This window comes from Scyliorhinus torazame, chromosome 12 (genome assembly GCF_047496885.1).
Source record: "Scyliorhinus torazame isolate Kashiwa2021f chromosome 12, sScyTor2.1, whole genome shotgun sequence".
Classification (NCBI taxonomy): Eukaryota; Metazoa; Chordata; class Chondrichthyes; order Carcharhiniformes; family Scyliorhinidae; genus Scyliorhinus; species Scyliorhinus torazame.
The window spans coordinates 76,255,273-76,273,040 of NC_092718.1; positions in this window are offsets into that span (position 1 = coordinate 76,255,273).

Genomic DNA, 17,768 nt, shown 5'->3' on the forward strand with positions numbered 1-17,768 from the left:
CCCACACGATGATGGGATGTGGGTCTGTGTCTGTGATTCCCCCACACGGTGATGGGACGTGGGTCTGAGTCTGTGATTCCCCGACCTGGTGTTGGGACGTGGGTCTGTGTCTGTGATTCACCCACACGGTGGTGGGACGTGGTTCTGTGATTCCCCCACAAGGTGATGGGACGTGGTTCTGTGATTCCCCCACAAGGCGATGGGACGTGGGTCTGTGTCTGTGATTCCCCCACACTGTGGTGGGACGTGGTTCTGTGATTCCCCCTCACGGTGGTGGGACGTGGTTCTGTGATTCCCCCACAAGGTGATGGGACGTGGTTCTGTGATTCCCCCCACACGGTGATGGGACGTGGGTCTGTGTCTGTGATTCACCCACACGGTGATGGGACGTGGATATGTGATTCCCCCACACGGTGATGTGACGTCGGTCGGTGATTCCCCCACACGGTGATGGGATGTGGGTGTGTGTCTGTGATCCCCCCACACGGTAATGGGATGTGGGTCTGTGATTCCCCCACACGGTGATGGGACGTGGGTCTGTGTCTGTGATTCCCCGACATGGTGATGGGACGTGGATCTAAGATTACCCCACACGGTGATGGGATGTGGGTGTGTGTCTGTGATCCCCCCACACGGAGATGGGACGTGGGTCTGTGATTCACCCACATGGTGATGGGACGTGGGTCTGTGATCCCCCCACATGGTGATGGGACTTGGGTCTGTGTCTGTGATTCCCCGACCTGGTGATGGGACGTGGGTCTGTGTCTGTGATTCACCCACACGGTGATGGGACGTGGGTCTGTGTCTGTGATTCCGCCACATGGTGATGGGACGGGTGCCTGTGATTCCCCCACACGGTGATGGGATGTGGGTCTGTGATTCCCCCACACGGTGTTGGGACGTGTGTCTGTGATTCCCCCACACGGTGATGGGATGTGGGTCTGTGATTCCCCCACACGGTGATGGGATGTGGGTCTGTGTCTGTGATTCCCCCACATGGTGATGGGACGGGTGCCTGTGATTCCCCCACACGGTGATGGGATGTGGGTCTGTGATTCCCCCACACGGTGATGGGACGTGGGTCTGTGTCTGTGATTCCCCCACACGGTGATGGGACGTGGGTCTGTGTCTGTGATTCCCCCACATGGTGATGGGACGTGGGTCTGTGATTCCTCCACACGTTGATGGGATCTGGGTCTGTGATTCCCCCAGACGGTGATGGGACGTGTGTCTGTGATTCCCACACACGGTGATGGGACGTCGGTCTGTGTCTGTCATTCCCCCACATGGTGATGGGAGGGGTGTCTGTGATTCCCCGACATGGTGATGGGACGTTGGTCTGTGATTCCCCCAGACGGTGATGGGGCGTGGGTCTGTGATTCCCCCACACGGTGATGGGACGTGGGTCTGTGATTCCCCCCCACACGGTGATGGGACGTGGGTCTGTGATTCCACCCACACGGTGATGGGACGTGGATCTGTGTCTGTGTTTCCCCGACCTGTTGATGGGACGTGGGTCTGTGTCTGTGATTCTCCCACACGGTGATGGGATGTGGGTCTGTGATTCCCCTACATGGTGATGGGACGTGGGTCTGTGATTCCCCCACACGGTGATGGGACGTGGGTCTGTGTCTGTGATTCCCCGACATGGTGATGGGACGTGGGTCTGTGTCTGCGATTCCCCGACATGGTGATGGGACGTGGGTCTGTGTCTGCGATTCCCCCACATGGTGATGGGACGTGGGTCTGTGCTTCCCCCACACGGTGATGGGACATGGGTCTGAGCCGGTAATTCCCACACACAGTGATGGGACGTGGGTCTGTGTCTGTGATTCCCCCACACAGTGATGGGACGTGGGTCTGTCGTTCCCCCACACGGTGATGGGACGTGGGTCTGTGTCTGTGATTCCCCCACACGGTGATGGGACGTGAGTCTGTGATTCCCCCACAAGGTGATGTGACGTCGGTCTGTGATTCCCCCACACGGTGATGGGATGTGGGTCTGTGATTCCCCCACACGGTGTTGGGACGTGTGTCTGTGATTCCCCCACACGGTGATGGGATGTGGGTCTGTGATTCCCCCACACGGTGATGGGATGTGGGTCTGTGATTCCCCCACATGGTGATGGGACGTGGGTCTGTGATTCCTCCACACGTTGATGGGATCTGTGTCTGTGATTCCCCCAGACGGTGATGGGACGTGGGTCTGTGTCTGTGATTCCCCCACATGGTGATGGGACGTGGGTCTGTGATTCCCCCACACGGTGATGGGGCGTGGGTCTGTGATTCCCCCACACGGTGATGGGACGTCGGTCTGTGTCTGTGATTCCCCCACATGGTGATGGGACGTGGGTCTGTGATTCCCCCAAACGGTGATGGGGCGTGGGGCTGTGATTCCCCCACACGGTGATAGGACGTGGGTCTGTGATTCCCCCCCACACGGTGATGGGACGTGGGTCTGTGTCTGTGATCCACCCACACGGTGATGGGACGTGGTTCTGTGATTCCACCCACACGATTATGGGACGTGGATCTGTGTCTGTGTTTCCCCGACCTGGTGATGGGACGTGGGTCTGTGTCTGTGATTCACCCACACGGTGATGGGATGTGGGTGTGTGTCTGTGATTCCCCCACACGGTGATGGGACGTGGGTCTGTGATTCCCCCACACGGTGATGGGACGTGAGTCTGTGATTCCCACACACGGTGATGGGACGTGGGTCTGAGTCTGTGATTCCCCGACCTGGTGTTGGGACGTGGGTCTGTGTCTGTGATTCCCACACACGATGATGGGATGTGGGTCTGTGTCTGTGATTCCCCCACACGGTGATGGGATGTGGGTCTGTGTCTGTGATTCCCCCACACGGTGATGGGATGTGGGTCTGTGTCTGTGATTCCCCCACACGGTGATGGGACGTGGGTCTGTGTCTGTGATTCCCCCACATGGTGATGGGATGTGGGTCTGTGTCTGTGATTCCCCCACACGGTGATGGGACGTGGGTCTGTGTCTGCGATTCCCCGACATGGTGATGGGACGTGGGTCTGTGTCTGCGATTCCCCGACATGGTGATGGGACGTGGGTCTGTGTCTGCGATTCCCCGACATGGTGATGGGACGTGGGTCTGTGTCTGTGATTCCCCCACACGGTGATGGGACGTGGGTCTGTGATTCCCCCCCACACGGTGAAGGGACGTGGGTCTGTGATCCACCCACATGGTGATGGGATGTGGGTCTGTGATTCCACCCACACGGTGATGGGATGTGGGTCTGTGATTACCCCACACCGTGTTGGGACCTGGGTCTGTGATTCCCCCACATGGTGATGGGACGTGGGTCTGTGATTCCCCCACACAGTGATGGGACGTGGGTCTGTGTCTGTGATTCCCCCACACGGTGATGGGACATGGGTCTGTGTCTGTGATTCACCCACACGGTGATGGGACGTGGTCTGTGATTCCCCCCACACGATGATGGGATGTGGGTCTGTGTCTGTGATTCCCCCACACGGTGATGGGACGTGGGTCTGAGTCTGTGATTCCCCGACCTGGTGTTGGGACGTGGGTCTGTGTCTGTGATTCACCCACACGGTGATGGGACGTGGTCTGTGATTCCCCCCACACGATGATGGGATGTGGGTCTGTGTCTGTGATTCCCCCACACGGTGATGGGACGGGTGTCTGTGATTCCCCCACACGGTGATGGGACCTGGGTCTGTGATTCCCCCACACGGTGATGGTACGTGGGTCTGTGATTCCCCCCACACGGTGATGGGACGTGGGTCTGTGTCTGTGATTCCCCCACAATGTGCTGGGATAGGGGTCTGTGTCTGTGATTCCCCCACACGGTGATGGTACGTGGGTCTGTGATTCCCCCCACACGGTGATGGGGCGTGGGTCTGTGTCTGAGATTCCTCCACACGGTGATGGGGCGTGGGTCTGTGTCTGAGATTCCCCCACACGGTGATGGGACGTGGGTCTGTGTCTGAGATTCCCCCACACGGTGATGGGACGTGGGTCTGTGTCTGTGATTCCCCCACACGGTGATGGGATGTGGGTCTGTGATTCCCCCACACGGTGATGGGACGTGGGTCTGTGTCTGTGATTCCCCCACACGGTGATGGGATGTGGGTCTGTGATTCCCCCACACGGTGATGGGGCGTGGGTCTGTGTCTGTGATTCCCCCACATGGTGATGGGACGTGGGTCTGTGTCTGTGATTCCCCCACACGGTGATGGGACGTGGGTCTGTGTCTGTGATTCCCCCACACGGTGATGGGACGTGGGTCTGTGATTCCCCCGCACGGTGATGGGACGTGTGTCTGTGTCTGTGATTCCCCAGACGTTGATGGGACGTGGGTCTTTGTCTGTGATTCCCCCACACGGTGATGGGACGTGGGTCTTTGTCTGTGATTCCCCCACACGGTGATGGGACGTGGGTCTGTGTCTGTGATTCCCCCACACGGTGATGGGACGTGGGTCTGTGTCTGTGATTCCCCCACATGGTGATGGGATGTGGGTCTGTGTCTGTGATTCCCCCACACGGTGATGGGACGTGGGTCTGTGTCTGCGATTCCCCGACATGGTGATGGGACGTGGGTCTGTGTCTGCGATTCCCCGACATGGTGATGGGACGTGGGTCTGTGTCTGCGATTCCCCCACACGGTGATGGGACGTGGGTCTGTGTCTGTGTTTCCCTCACACGCTGATTTGCCGTGGGTCTGTGATTCCCCCACACGGTGATGGGACGTGGGTCTGTGATTCCCCCCACACGGTGATGGGACGTGGGTCTGTGATTCCCCCCACACGGTGATGGGACGTGGGTCTGTGATTCCCCCACACGGTGATGGGACGTGGGTCTGTGATTCCCCCCACATGGTGATGGGACGTGGGTCTGTGATTCCCCCCCACACAGTGATGGGACGTGGGTCTGTGTCTGTGATTCCCCGACCTGGTGATGGTACGTGGGTCTGTGTCTGTGATTCACCCCACACGGTGATGGGATGTGGGTCTGTGATTCACCCACACGGTGATGGGATGTGGGTCTGTGTCTGTGATTCCCCCACACGGTGATGGGAAGTGGGTCTGTGATTCACCCACACGGTGATGGGACGTGGGTCTGTGTCTGTGATTCCCCGACATGGTGATGGGACGTGGATCTGTAATTCCCCCACACGGTGATGTGACGTGGGTCTGTGATTCCCCCACACGGTGATGGGACATGGGTCTGTGCCTGTAATTCCCACACTCGGTGATGGGACTTGTGTCTGTGTCTGTGATTCCCCCACACAGTGATGGGACGTGGGTCTGTGATTCCCCCACAAGGTGATGGGACGTGGGTCTGTGATTCCCCCACATGGTGATGGGATGTGAGTCTGTGATTCCCCCACAAGGTGATGGGACGTGGGTCTGTGATTCCCCCACATGGTGATGGGATGTGGGTCTGTGATTACCCCACACGGTGATGGGACCTGGGTCTGTGATTCCCCCACACGGTGATGGGACGTGGGTCTGTGATTCCCCCACACGGTGATGTGACGTGGGTCTGTGATTCACCCACACGGTAATGGGACGTGGGTCTGTGATTCCCCCCACACGGTGATGGGGCGTGGGTCTGTGTCTGAGATTCCCCCACACGGTGATGGGACGTTGGTCTGTGTCTGTGATTCCCCCACATGGTGATGGGATGTGGGTCTGTGTCTGTGATTCCCCCACACGGTGATGGGACCTGGGTCTGTGATTCCCCCACACGGTGATGGGACGTGGGTCTGTGATTCACCCACACGGTGATGGGACGTGGGTCTGTGTCTGTGATTCCCCCACACGGTGATGTGACGTGGGTCTGTGATTCACCCACACGGTGATGGGACGTGGGTCTGTGTCTGTGATTTCCCCACACGGTGATGGGACGTGGGTCTGTGTCTGTGATTCCACCACATGGTGATGGGACGTGGATATGTGATTCCCCCACACGGTGATGTGACGTGGGTCTGTGATTCCCACACACAGTGATGGGACGTGGGTCTGTGATTCCCCCACACGGTGATGTGACGTGGGTCTGTGTCTGTGATTCCCCCACACGGTGATGGGACGTGGGTCTGTGTCTGTGATTCCCCGACATGGTGATGGGACGTGGATCTGTGATTCCCCCACACGGAGATGTGACGTGGGTCTGTGATTCCCCCACACGGTGATGGGACGTGGGTCTGTGTCTGTGATTCCCCGACCTAGTGTTGGGACGTGGGTCTGTGTCTGTGATTCACCCACACGGTGATGGGACGTGGGTCTGTGATTCCCGCACACGATGATGGGATGTGGGTCTGTGTCTGTGATTCCCCCACACGGTGATGGGATGTGGGTCTGTGATTCCCCCACACGGTGTAGGGACGTGTGTCTGTGATTCCCCCACACGGTGATGGGACGTGGGTCTGTGATTCCCAGACACCGTGATGGGACGTGGGTCTGTGATTCACCGACACGGTGATGGGACGTGGGTCTGTGATTTCCTCACACGGTGATGGGACGTGGGTCTGTGTCTGTGATTCCCCGACATGGTGATGGGATGTGCGTCTGTGATTTCCCTCCACACGGTGATGGGACGTGGGTCTGTGATTCCCCCACACGGTGATGGGACGTGGGTCTGTGATTTCCCCACACGGTGATGGGACGCTTATCTGTGATTCACCCACACGGTGATGGGACGTGGGTCTGAGTCTGTGATTCCCCCACACGGTGATGGGCCGTGGGACTGTGTCTGTGATTCCCCGACATGGTGATGGGACGTGGGTCTGTGATTCCCCCAAACGGTGATGGGACGTGGGTCTGTGATTCCCCCCACACGGTGATGGGACTTGGGTCTGTGTCTGTGATTCCCCGACCTGATGATGGGACCTGGGTCTCTGTCTGTGATTCCCCCCACACGGTGATGGGACGTGGGTCTCTGTCTGTGATTCCCCCCACACGGTGATGGGACTTGGGTCTGTGTCTGTGATTCCACCACATGGTGATGGGACGTGGGTCTGTGATTCCCCCAAACGGTGATGGGACGTGGGTCTGTGATTCCCCCCACACGGTGATGGGACTTGGGTCTGTGTCTGTGATTCCCCGACCTGATGATGGGACCTGGGTCTCTGTCTGTGATTCCCCCCACACGGTGATGGGACGTGGGTCTCTGTCTGTGATTCCCCCCACACGGTGATGGGACTTGGGTCTGTGTCTGTGATTCCACCACATGGTGATGGGACGTGGGTCTGTGATTCCACCACATGGTGATGGGACGTGGGTCTGTGATTCACCCACATGGTGATGGGACTTGGGTCTGTGTCTGTGATTCCACCACATGGTGATGGGACGTGGGTCTGTGATTCCACCACATGGTGATGGGACGTGGGTCTGTGATTCCACCACATGGTGATGGGACGTGGGTCTGTGATTCACCCACACGGTGATGGGACTTGGGTCTTTGTCTGTGATTCCCCGACTTGGTGATGGGACGTGGGTCTGTGATTCCCCCACACGGTGATGGGACGGGCATCTGTGATTCACCCACACGGTGATGGGACGTGGGTCTGAGTCTGTGATTCCCCGACCTGGTGTTGGGACGTGGGTCTGTGTCTGTGATTCCCCCACACGGTGATGGGACGTGGGTCTGTGTTCCCCCCCACACGATGATGGGATGTGGGTCTGTGTCTGTGATTCCCCCACACGGTGATGGGATGTGGGTCTGTGTCTGTGATTCCCCCACACGGTGATGGGATGTGGGTCTGTGTCTGTGATTCCCCCACACGGTGATGGGACGTGGGTCTGTGTCTGTGATTCCCCCACATGGTGATGTGATGTGGGTCTGTGTCTGTGATTCCCCCACACGGTGATGGGACGTGGGTCTGTGTCTGCGATTCCCCCACACGGTGATGGGACGTGGGTCTGTGTCTGCGATTCCCCGACATGGTGATGGGACGTGGGTCTGTGTCTGCGATTCCCCGACATGGTGATGGGACGTGGGTCTGTGTCTGCGATTCCCCGACATGGTGATGGGACGTGGGTCTGTGTCTGCGATTCCCCGACATGGTGATGGGACGTGGGTCTGTGTCTGCGATTCCCCGACATGGTGATGGGACGTGGGTCTGTGTCTGCGATTCCCCCACACGGTGATGGGACGTGGATCTGTGTCTGTGTTTCCCCCACACGCTGATTTGACGTGGGTCTGTGATTCCCCCACACGGTGATGGGACGTGGGTCTGTGATTCCCCCCACATGGTGATGGGACGTGGGTCTGTGATTCCCCGACCTGGTGATGGTACGTGGGTCTGTGTCTGTGATTCACCCCACACGGTGATGGGATGTGGGTCTGTGATTCACCCACACGGTGATGTGATTTGGGTCTGTGTCTGTGATTCCCCCACACGGTGATGGGATGTGGGTCTGTGATTCACCCACACGGTGATGGGACGTGGGTCTGTGTCTGTGATTCCCCGACATGGTGATGGGACGTGGATCTGTAATTCCCCCACACGGTGATGTGACGTGGGTCTGTGATTCCCCCACACGGTGATGGGACATGGGTCTGTGCCTGTAATTCCCACACTCGGTGATGGGACGTGGGTCTGTGTCTGTGATTCCCCCACACAGTGATGGGACGTGGGTCTGTGATTCCCCCACAAGGTGATGGGACGTGGGTCTGTGATTCCCCCACATGGTGATGGGATGTGAGTCTGTGATTCCCCCACAAGGTGATGGGACGTGGGTCTGTGATTCCCCCACATGGTGATGGGATGTGGGTCTGTGATTACCCCACACGGTGATGGGACCTGGGTCTGTGATTCCCCCACACGGTGATGTGACGTGGGTCTGTGATTCACCCACACGGTGATGGGACGTGGGTCTGTGTCTGTGATTTCCCCACACGGTGATGGGACGTGGGTCTGTGTCTGTGATTCCACCACATGGTGATGGGACGTGGATATGTGATTCCCCCACACGGTGATGTGACGTGGGTCTGTGATTCCCACACACAGTGATGGGACGTCGGTCTGTGATTCCCCCACACGGTGATGTGACGTGGGTCTGTGTCTGTGATTCCCCGACATGGTGATGGGACGTGGATCTGTGATTCCCCCACACGGAGATGTGACGTGGGTCTGTGATTCCCCCACACGGTGATGGGACGTGGGTCTGTGTCTGTGATTCCCCGACCTAGTGTTGGGACGTGGGTCTGTGTCTGTGATTCACCCATACGGTGATGGGACGTGGGTCTGTGATTCCCGCACACGATGATGGGATGTGGGTCTGTGTCTGTGATTCCCCCACACGGTGATGGGATGTGGGTCTGTGATTCCCCCACACGGTGTAGGGACGTGTGTCTGTGATTCCCCCACACGGTGATGGGACGTGGGTCTGTGTCTGTGATTCCCCCACACGGCGATGGGACGTGGGTCTGTGATTCCCCCACACGGTGATGGGACGTGGGTCTGTGTCTGTGATTCCCCCACACGGTGATGGGACGTGGGTCTGTGATTCCCAGACACCGTGATGGGACGGGTGTCTGTCATTTCCCCCCACACGGTGATGGGACGTGGGTCTGTGATTTCCCCACACGGTGATGGGACGTGGGTCTGCGATTCCCCCACACGGTGATGGGACGTGGGTCTGTGTCTGTGATTCCCCGACATGGTGATGGGATGTGCGTCTGTGATTTCCCTCCACACGGTGATGGGACGTGGGTCTGTGATTCCCCCACACGGTGATGGGACGTGGGTCTGTGATTCCCCCACACGGTGATGGGACGGTTATCTGTGATTCACCAACACGGTGATGGGACGTGGGTCTGAGTCTGTGATTCCCCCAAACGGTGATGGGACGTGGGACTGTGTCTGTGATTCCCCGACATGGTGATGGGACGTGGGTCTGTGATTCCCCCACACGGTGATGGGACGTGGGTCTGTGATTCCCCCACACGGTGATGGGACGGTTATCTGTGATTCACCAACACGGTGATGGGACGTGGGTCTGAGTCTGTGATTCCCCCAAACGGTGATGGGACGTGGGACTGTGTCTGTGATTCCCCGACATGGTGATGGGACGTGGGTCTGTGATTCCCCCAAACGGTGATGGGACGTGGGTCTGTGATTCCCCCACAAGGTGATGGGACGTGGATATGTGATTCCCCCACATGGTGATGTGACGTGGATCTGTGATTCCCCCACACGGTGATGGCACGTGGGTCTGTGATTCCCCCCACACGGTGATGGGACTTGGGTCTGTGTCTGTGATTCCCCGACCTGATGATGGGACCTGGGTCTCTGTCTGTGATTCCCCCCACACGGTGATGGGACTTGGGTCTGTGTCTGTGATTCCCCGACCTGATGATGGGACCTGGGTCTCTGTCTGTGATTCTCCCCACACGGTGATGGGACGTGGGTCTGTGATTTCCCCACACGGTGATGGGACGTGGGTCTGTGTCTGTGATTCCACCACATGGTGATGGGACGTGGATATGTGATTCCCCCACACGGTGATATGACGTGGGTCTGTGATTCCCCCACACGGTGATGGGACGGGTATCTGTGATTCACCCACACGGTGATGGGACGTGGGTCTGAGTCTGTGATTCCCCCACACGGTGATGGGACGTGGGTCTGTGATTCCCCCAAACGGTGATGGGACGTGGGTCTGTGATTCCCCCACAAGGTGATGGGACGTGGGTCTGAGTCTGTGATTCCCCCACACGGTGATGGGACGTGGGTCTGTGATTCCCCCACATGGTGATGGGACGTGGATATGTGATTCCCCCACACGGTGATGTGACGTCGGTCTGTGATTCCCCCACACGCTGATGGGACGTGGGTCTGTGATTCCCCCACATGGTGATGGGACGTGGATCTGTGATTCCCCCACTCGGTGATGTGACGTGGGTCTGTGATTCCCCCACACGGTGATGGGACGTGGGTCTGTGATTCCCCCCACACGGTGATGGGACTTGGGTCTGTGTCTGTGATTCCCCGACCTGATGATGGGACCTGGGTCTCTGTCTGTGATTCCCCCCACACGGTGATGGGACGTGTGTCTGTGATTCCCCCACACGGTGATGGGACGTGGGTCTGTGTCTGCGATTCCCCCACACGGTGATGGGACGTGGGTCTGTGATTCCCCCACACGGTGATGGGACGTGGGTCTTTGTCTGTGATTCCCCGACTTGGTGATGGGATGTGGATATGTGATTCCCCCACACGGTGATGTGACGTGGGTCTGTGATTCCCACAGACGGTGATGGGACGTGGGTCTGTGATTCCCCCCACACGGTGATGGGACTGTGGGTCTGTGTTTCCCCCCACACGGTGATGGGACGTGGGTCTGTGTCTGTGATTCCCCCACACGGTGATGGGATGTGGATGTGTGTCTGTGATTCCCCCACACGGTGATGGGATGTGGTTCTGTGATTCACCCACACGGTGATGGGACGTGGGTCTGTGTCTGTGATTCCCCGACATGGTGATGGGACGTGGATCTGTGATTCCCCCACACGGAGATGTGACGTGGGTCTGTGATTCCCCCACACGGTGATGGGACGTGGGTCTGTGTCTGTGATTCCCCGACCTAGTGTTGGGACGTGGGTCTGTGTCTGTGATTCCCCCACACGGTGATGGGATGTGGGTCTGTGATTCCCCCACACGGTGTAGGGACGTGTGTCTGTGATTCCCCCACACGGTGATGGGACGTGGGTCTGTGATTCCCCCACAAGGTGATGGGACGGGTGTCTGTGATTTCCCCCCACATGGTGATGGAATGTGGGTCTGTGATTCACCCACACGGTGATGCGACGTGGGTCTGTGTCTATGATTCCCCGACATGGTGATGGGACGTGGATCTGTGATTCCCCCACTCGGTGATGTGACGTGGGTCTGTGATTCCCCCGCACGGTGATGGGACGTGGGTCTGTGATTCCCCCCACACGGTGATGGGACTTGGGTCTGTGTCTGTGATTCCCCGACCTGATGATGGGACCTGGGTCTGTGTCTGTGATTCACCCACACGGTGATGGGATGTGGGTCTGTGTCTGTGATTCCCCCACACGGTGATGGGACGGGTGTCTGTGATTCCCCCACACGGTGATGGGACGTGGGTCTGTGTCTGTGATTCCCCCACATGGTGATGGGACGTGGGTCTGTGATTCCCCCACACGGTGATGGGACGTGGGTCTGTGATTTCCCCCACACGGTGATGGGACGTGGGTCTGTGATTCCCCCCCACACGGTGATGTGATGTGCGTCTGTGATTCCCCCACACGGTGATGGGACGTGGGTCTGTGATTCACCCACACGGTGATGGGACGTGGGTCTGTGATTTCCCCCACACGGTGATGGGACGTGGGTCTTTGTCTGTGATTCCCCCACACGGTGATGGGACGGGTGTCTGTGATTCCTCCACATGGTGATGGGACGTGGGTCTGTGATTCCCCCACACGGTGATGGGACGTGTCAGTGACTCCCCCACACGGTGATGGGACGTGGGTCTGTGTCTGTGATTCCCCCACATGGTGATGGGACGTGGGTCTGTGATTCACCCACACGGTGATGGGACGTGGGTCTGTGTCTGTGATTCCTCCACATCGTGATGGGATGTGGGTCTGTGTCAGTGATTCACCCACACGGTGATGGGACGTGGGTCTGTGTCTGTGATTCCCCGACATGGTGATGGGACGTGGATCTGTGATTCCCCCACACGGTGATGTGACGTGGTTCTCTGATTCCCCCACACGGTGATGGGACGTGGGTCTGTGATACCCCCTCAAGGTGATGGGACGTGGATATGTGATTCCCCCACACGGTGATGGGACGTGGGTCTGTGATTTCCCCCCACACGGTGATGGGACGTGGGTCTGTGTCTGTGATTCACCGACCTGGTGATTGGACGTGGGTCTGTGTCTGTGATTCCCCCACACGGTGATGGGATGTGGGTCTGTGATTCCCCCACACGGTGATGGGACGTGGGTCTGTGTCTGTGATTCACCCACACGGTGATGGGACCTGGGTCTGTGATTCCCCCCACACGGTGATGGGATGTGGGTCTGTGTCTGTGATTCCCCCACATGGTGATGGGACATGTGCCTGTGATTCCCCCACACGGTGATCGGATTCCCCCACACGGTGTTGGGACGTGTGTCTGTGATTCCCCCACACGGTGATGGGTCGTGGGTCTGTGTCTGTGAATCCCCCACATGGTGATGGGACGTGGGTCTGTGATTCCTCCACACGGTTATGGGTTGTGGGTCTGTGATTCCCCCAGATGGTGATGGAACGTGTCTCTGTGATTCCCCCACACGGTGATGGGACGTGGGTCTGTGTCTGAGATTCCCCCACACGGTGATGGGACGTGGGTCTGTGATTCCCCCACACGGTGATGGGATGTGAGTTTGTGTCTGTGATTCCCCCGCATGGTGATGGGACGTGGGTCTGTGGTTCCCCCACACGGTGATGGGACATGGGTCTGTGTCTGTGATTCCCCCACACGGCGATGGGACGTGGGTCTGTGATTCCCCCACATGGTGATGGGACGTGGGTCTGTGCCTGTGATTCCCCCGCATGATGATGGGATGTGGGTCTGTGTCTGTTATTCCCCCACTAGGTGATGGGATGTGGGTCTGTGATTACCCCACACGGCGATGGGACGTGGGTCTGTGATTCCCCCACATGGTGATGGGATGTGGGTCTGTGATTACCCCACACGGTGATGGGATGTGGGTCTGTGATTACCCCACACGGTGATGGGATGTGGGTCTGTGATTACCCCACACGGTGATGGGACGTGGGTCTGTGTCAGTGATTCCCCCACAAGGTGATGGGACGTGGGTCTGTGATTCCCCCACATGGTGATGGGATGTGGGTCTGTGATTACCCCACACGGTGATGGGACCTGGTCTGTGATTCCCGCACACGGTGATGGGACATGGGTCTGTGGTTCCCCCACACGGTGATGGGACATGGGTCTGTGTCTGTGATTCCCCCACACGGCGATGGGACGTGGGTCTGTGATTCCCCCACACGGTGATGGGACGTGGGTCTGTGATTCCCCCACACGGTGATGGGATGTGAGTTTGTGTCTGTGATTCCCCCGCATGGTGATGGGACGTGGGTCTGTGGTTCCCCCACACGGTGATGGGACATGGGTCTGTGTCTGTGATTCCCCCACACGGCGATGGGACGTGGGTCTGTGATTCCCCCACATGGTGATGGGACGTGGGTCTGTGCCTGTGATTCCCCCGCATGATGATGGGATGTGGGTCTGTGTCTGTTATTCCCCCACAAGGTGATGGGGCGTGGGTCTGTGATTCCCCCACATGGTGATGGGATGTGGGTCTGTGATTACCCCACACGGTGATGGGATGTGGGTCTGTGATTACCCCACACGGTGATGGGATGTGGGTCTGTGATTACCCCACACGGTGATGGGACGTGGGTCTGTGTCAGTGATTCCCCCACAAGGTGATGGGACGTGGGTCTGTGATTCCCCCACATGGTGATGGGATGTGGGTCTGTGATTACCCCACACGGTGATGGGACCTGGTCTGTGATTCCCGCACACGGTGATGGGACATGGGTCTGTGGTTCCCCCACACGGTGATGGGACATGGGTCTGTGTCTGTGATTCCCCCACACGGCGATGGGACGTGGGTCTGTGATTCCCCCACACGGTGATGGGACGTGGGTCTGTGATTCCCCCACACGGTGATGGGATGTGAGTTTGTGTCTGTGATTCCCCCGCATGGTGATGGGACGGGGGTCTGTGATTCCCCCACATGGTGATGGGACATGGGTCTGTGTCTGTGATTCCCCCACACGGCGATGGGACGTGGGTCTGTGATTCCCCCACACGGCGATGGGACGTGGGTCTGTGATTCCCCCACATGGTGATGGGATGTGGGTCTGTGATTCCCCCACACGGTGATGGGACGTGGGTCTGTGATTCCCCCACATGGTGATGGGACGTGGGTCTGTGATTCCCCCACACAGTGATGGGACGTGGGTCTGTGATTCCCCCACACAGTGATGGGACGTGGGTCTGTGATTCCCCCACACGGTGATGGGACGTGGGTCTGTGATTCCCCCACACGGTGATGGGATGTGGGTCTGTGTCTGATTCCCCCACACGGTGATGGGACGTGGGTCTGTGATTCCCCCACACGGTGGTGGGACGTGGTCTGTGCCTGTGATTCCCCCGCATGATGATGGGATGTGGGTCTGTGTCTGTTATTCCCCCACAAGGTGATGGGACGTGGGCCTGTGATTCCCCCACACGGTGATGGGATGTGGGTCTGTGTCTTTGATTCCCCCACATGGTGATGGGACCTGGATCTGTGTCTGATTTCCCCTTCCGTGTCTGTCATGCCGTGGAAGGCAGTGACAGGCCACTTTAGTGCTTTGCCGATCCATGCAATGTTGGTTTATGGTGTGAAGAAGATAGAGTTTTGATGGCGCGGTAAATAATGAAAAGGATGTCCGCAGGTTGGTCAGGTGGGCAGAGCAGCTGCAAATTGAATTCAATCTGGAAAGGTGTGAGGTAATACATTTGGGGAGGGCTAACAAGGCAAAAGATTACACTTCTTTCGATCCTGGAGCAGACCCCAACAGCGGCTAGGATACTGGATAGAAACCCCAATATTTTACTACTGACACAGTATTAAAATACCTTTAATATCACACGATAAAAATAGCTTAGAATCACCCCTTGAGCAGTGGTAATCAATACAGTGACGCAATAACCCTTAACTGCTACCTTTATTCCCACTCAAACAGCAAGACTATGTCAGCTCTCTATCCACTTTCAAATACAGTTAGCACTCAAGAATACATGCTCCATAGAGATGTCCGGAAACTCTACTTTGAGAAAGAGAGTACTTTTGACACTGTTTTCAAGAAAAGACCTGAATGCTGTCAGAATCATGCAGCAACCTTGGCTGTATTTCTTCAGAAGCTGCTTCTCAGCTGGTATCAGCTCACCACCTCACCATACAATTCTGAATTGCTCAGAAAGAAACTGCTAATCTATCTACAGACATATCTTTGACTGATCTGCAGCGATAGCAGATGCTTGACGTCTGCTCACATCCGAATCTAAAACCCAACTAAAACTCCTTTTCTGCAAAATGCCTGGTACTCTAGTTCCTCTCATAAATGACATCATCTTACCAAGCGGAAACACCATGTATCTAATTAATTCCACAGGGAAACCGCCTTTAATCCAAACTAAACTCCAATAGCCAAAACTTTTATGATGCCTTAATTGGACATGTTGCTCCCAAACCATTTAAAACCATAATTCTTTAAAAACACTACTGCAGCATTCATACATACACTAACCCAGGCTTTTAATCCTTACTGCGCAAACTACCTATTGTGGTGTTGGGCGTTCTGACACACAGATGAGCCAACACAGTTGTATATGGTACAACGCTATTTTATTTAAACTTTCTATGTACAGTTTTGTCTTGATACTCTGCACATGGGGATTCCCTGTTTGTGATCTTGTAACAGGTCTTGTCCGTGTCTTTGTCCCCAGACCTACTGTCCACTAGGTGTCGTGCTCGTGCTTTTATGTGGTTGGTGTCCTTGTGTGTGATTGGTTGTGGTGTTGTGTGCTCTGATTTGTCTGTTGGTGTGTCCATCATGATGTGTGTGTTTGAATATCATGACACCTATAATACAATACATCCTAAATTCCTTCATTCATCACACCCTGGGTCGTCCTGAAGATCCGAAGGAACTTGGGCTGCATAGCGACAGATCCCTGAAGATGACAGGGAAGGTAGATAAGTTAGTTAAGAAGGCTTATGGGATACTTGCCTTTATTAGCCAAGGCATAGAATATAAGAGCAATGAAGTCATGATGGAGCTGCGTAAAACGTTGGTTAGGCCACAGCTGGAGTACTGTGTGCTGTTATTTTCACCACACTTTAGGAAGGATGTGATTGCACCAGAGAGGGTGCAGAGGAGATTCACCAGGATGCTGCCTGGGCTGGAGTGTTTCAGCTATGGAGAGAGGCTGGTTATGCTGGGGTTATTTTCGTTGGAGCAAAGAAGTCTGAAGGGGGACCCGATCGAGGTGTTCAAAATCATGAGGGGCTTGGATAGGATGGATTGGAAGACACGTTTTCCGTTAGTAGAGGGGTCAATAACCAGGGGACATAGATATAAGGTAATAAGGCTGGGAGGGGATTGAGGAGAATCGTTTTTGCCCAGAGGGTGGAACTCACTGCCAAAAAGGGTAGTTGAGTCAGAAATTCTCGTGACGTTTAATAAGTGCTTGAATATTCACTTGCGCTGCCGTAACCTCCAAGTGCTGGAAAATAGGAACAGTGTAATCTAATCATAATCTAATCAAGCAGATTTAGCGTGGCTTCTTGAAAGGAAAATCATATCTGACTAATCTATTAGAGTTTTCCGAGGAAGCCTCAACGAAAGTGGGTAGAGGGGAACCAGTAGATGTGTTGTATTTGGACTTCCAGAAGCCGTTCGACAAGGTACCTCACAAGAGCTCATGGTGTTTCCGGTAATATATTGGCATGGATAGAGAGTTGGTCAATGGAGTAAAGTGTGGGAAAATGTGAAGTTGTTCGCTTTGAAAGGGAGAATAAAGAACAGAGTATTATTTAAATTGAGAAAAGCTGCCGAAAGCTACAGCACAAATGGACTTCGGGGTACTCGTGCACGAAACGCAGAAAGCTAGCACAGAGGTGCAGCAGGTATTCAGGAAGGCTAATGGAACGTTAGCCATTATTTCAA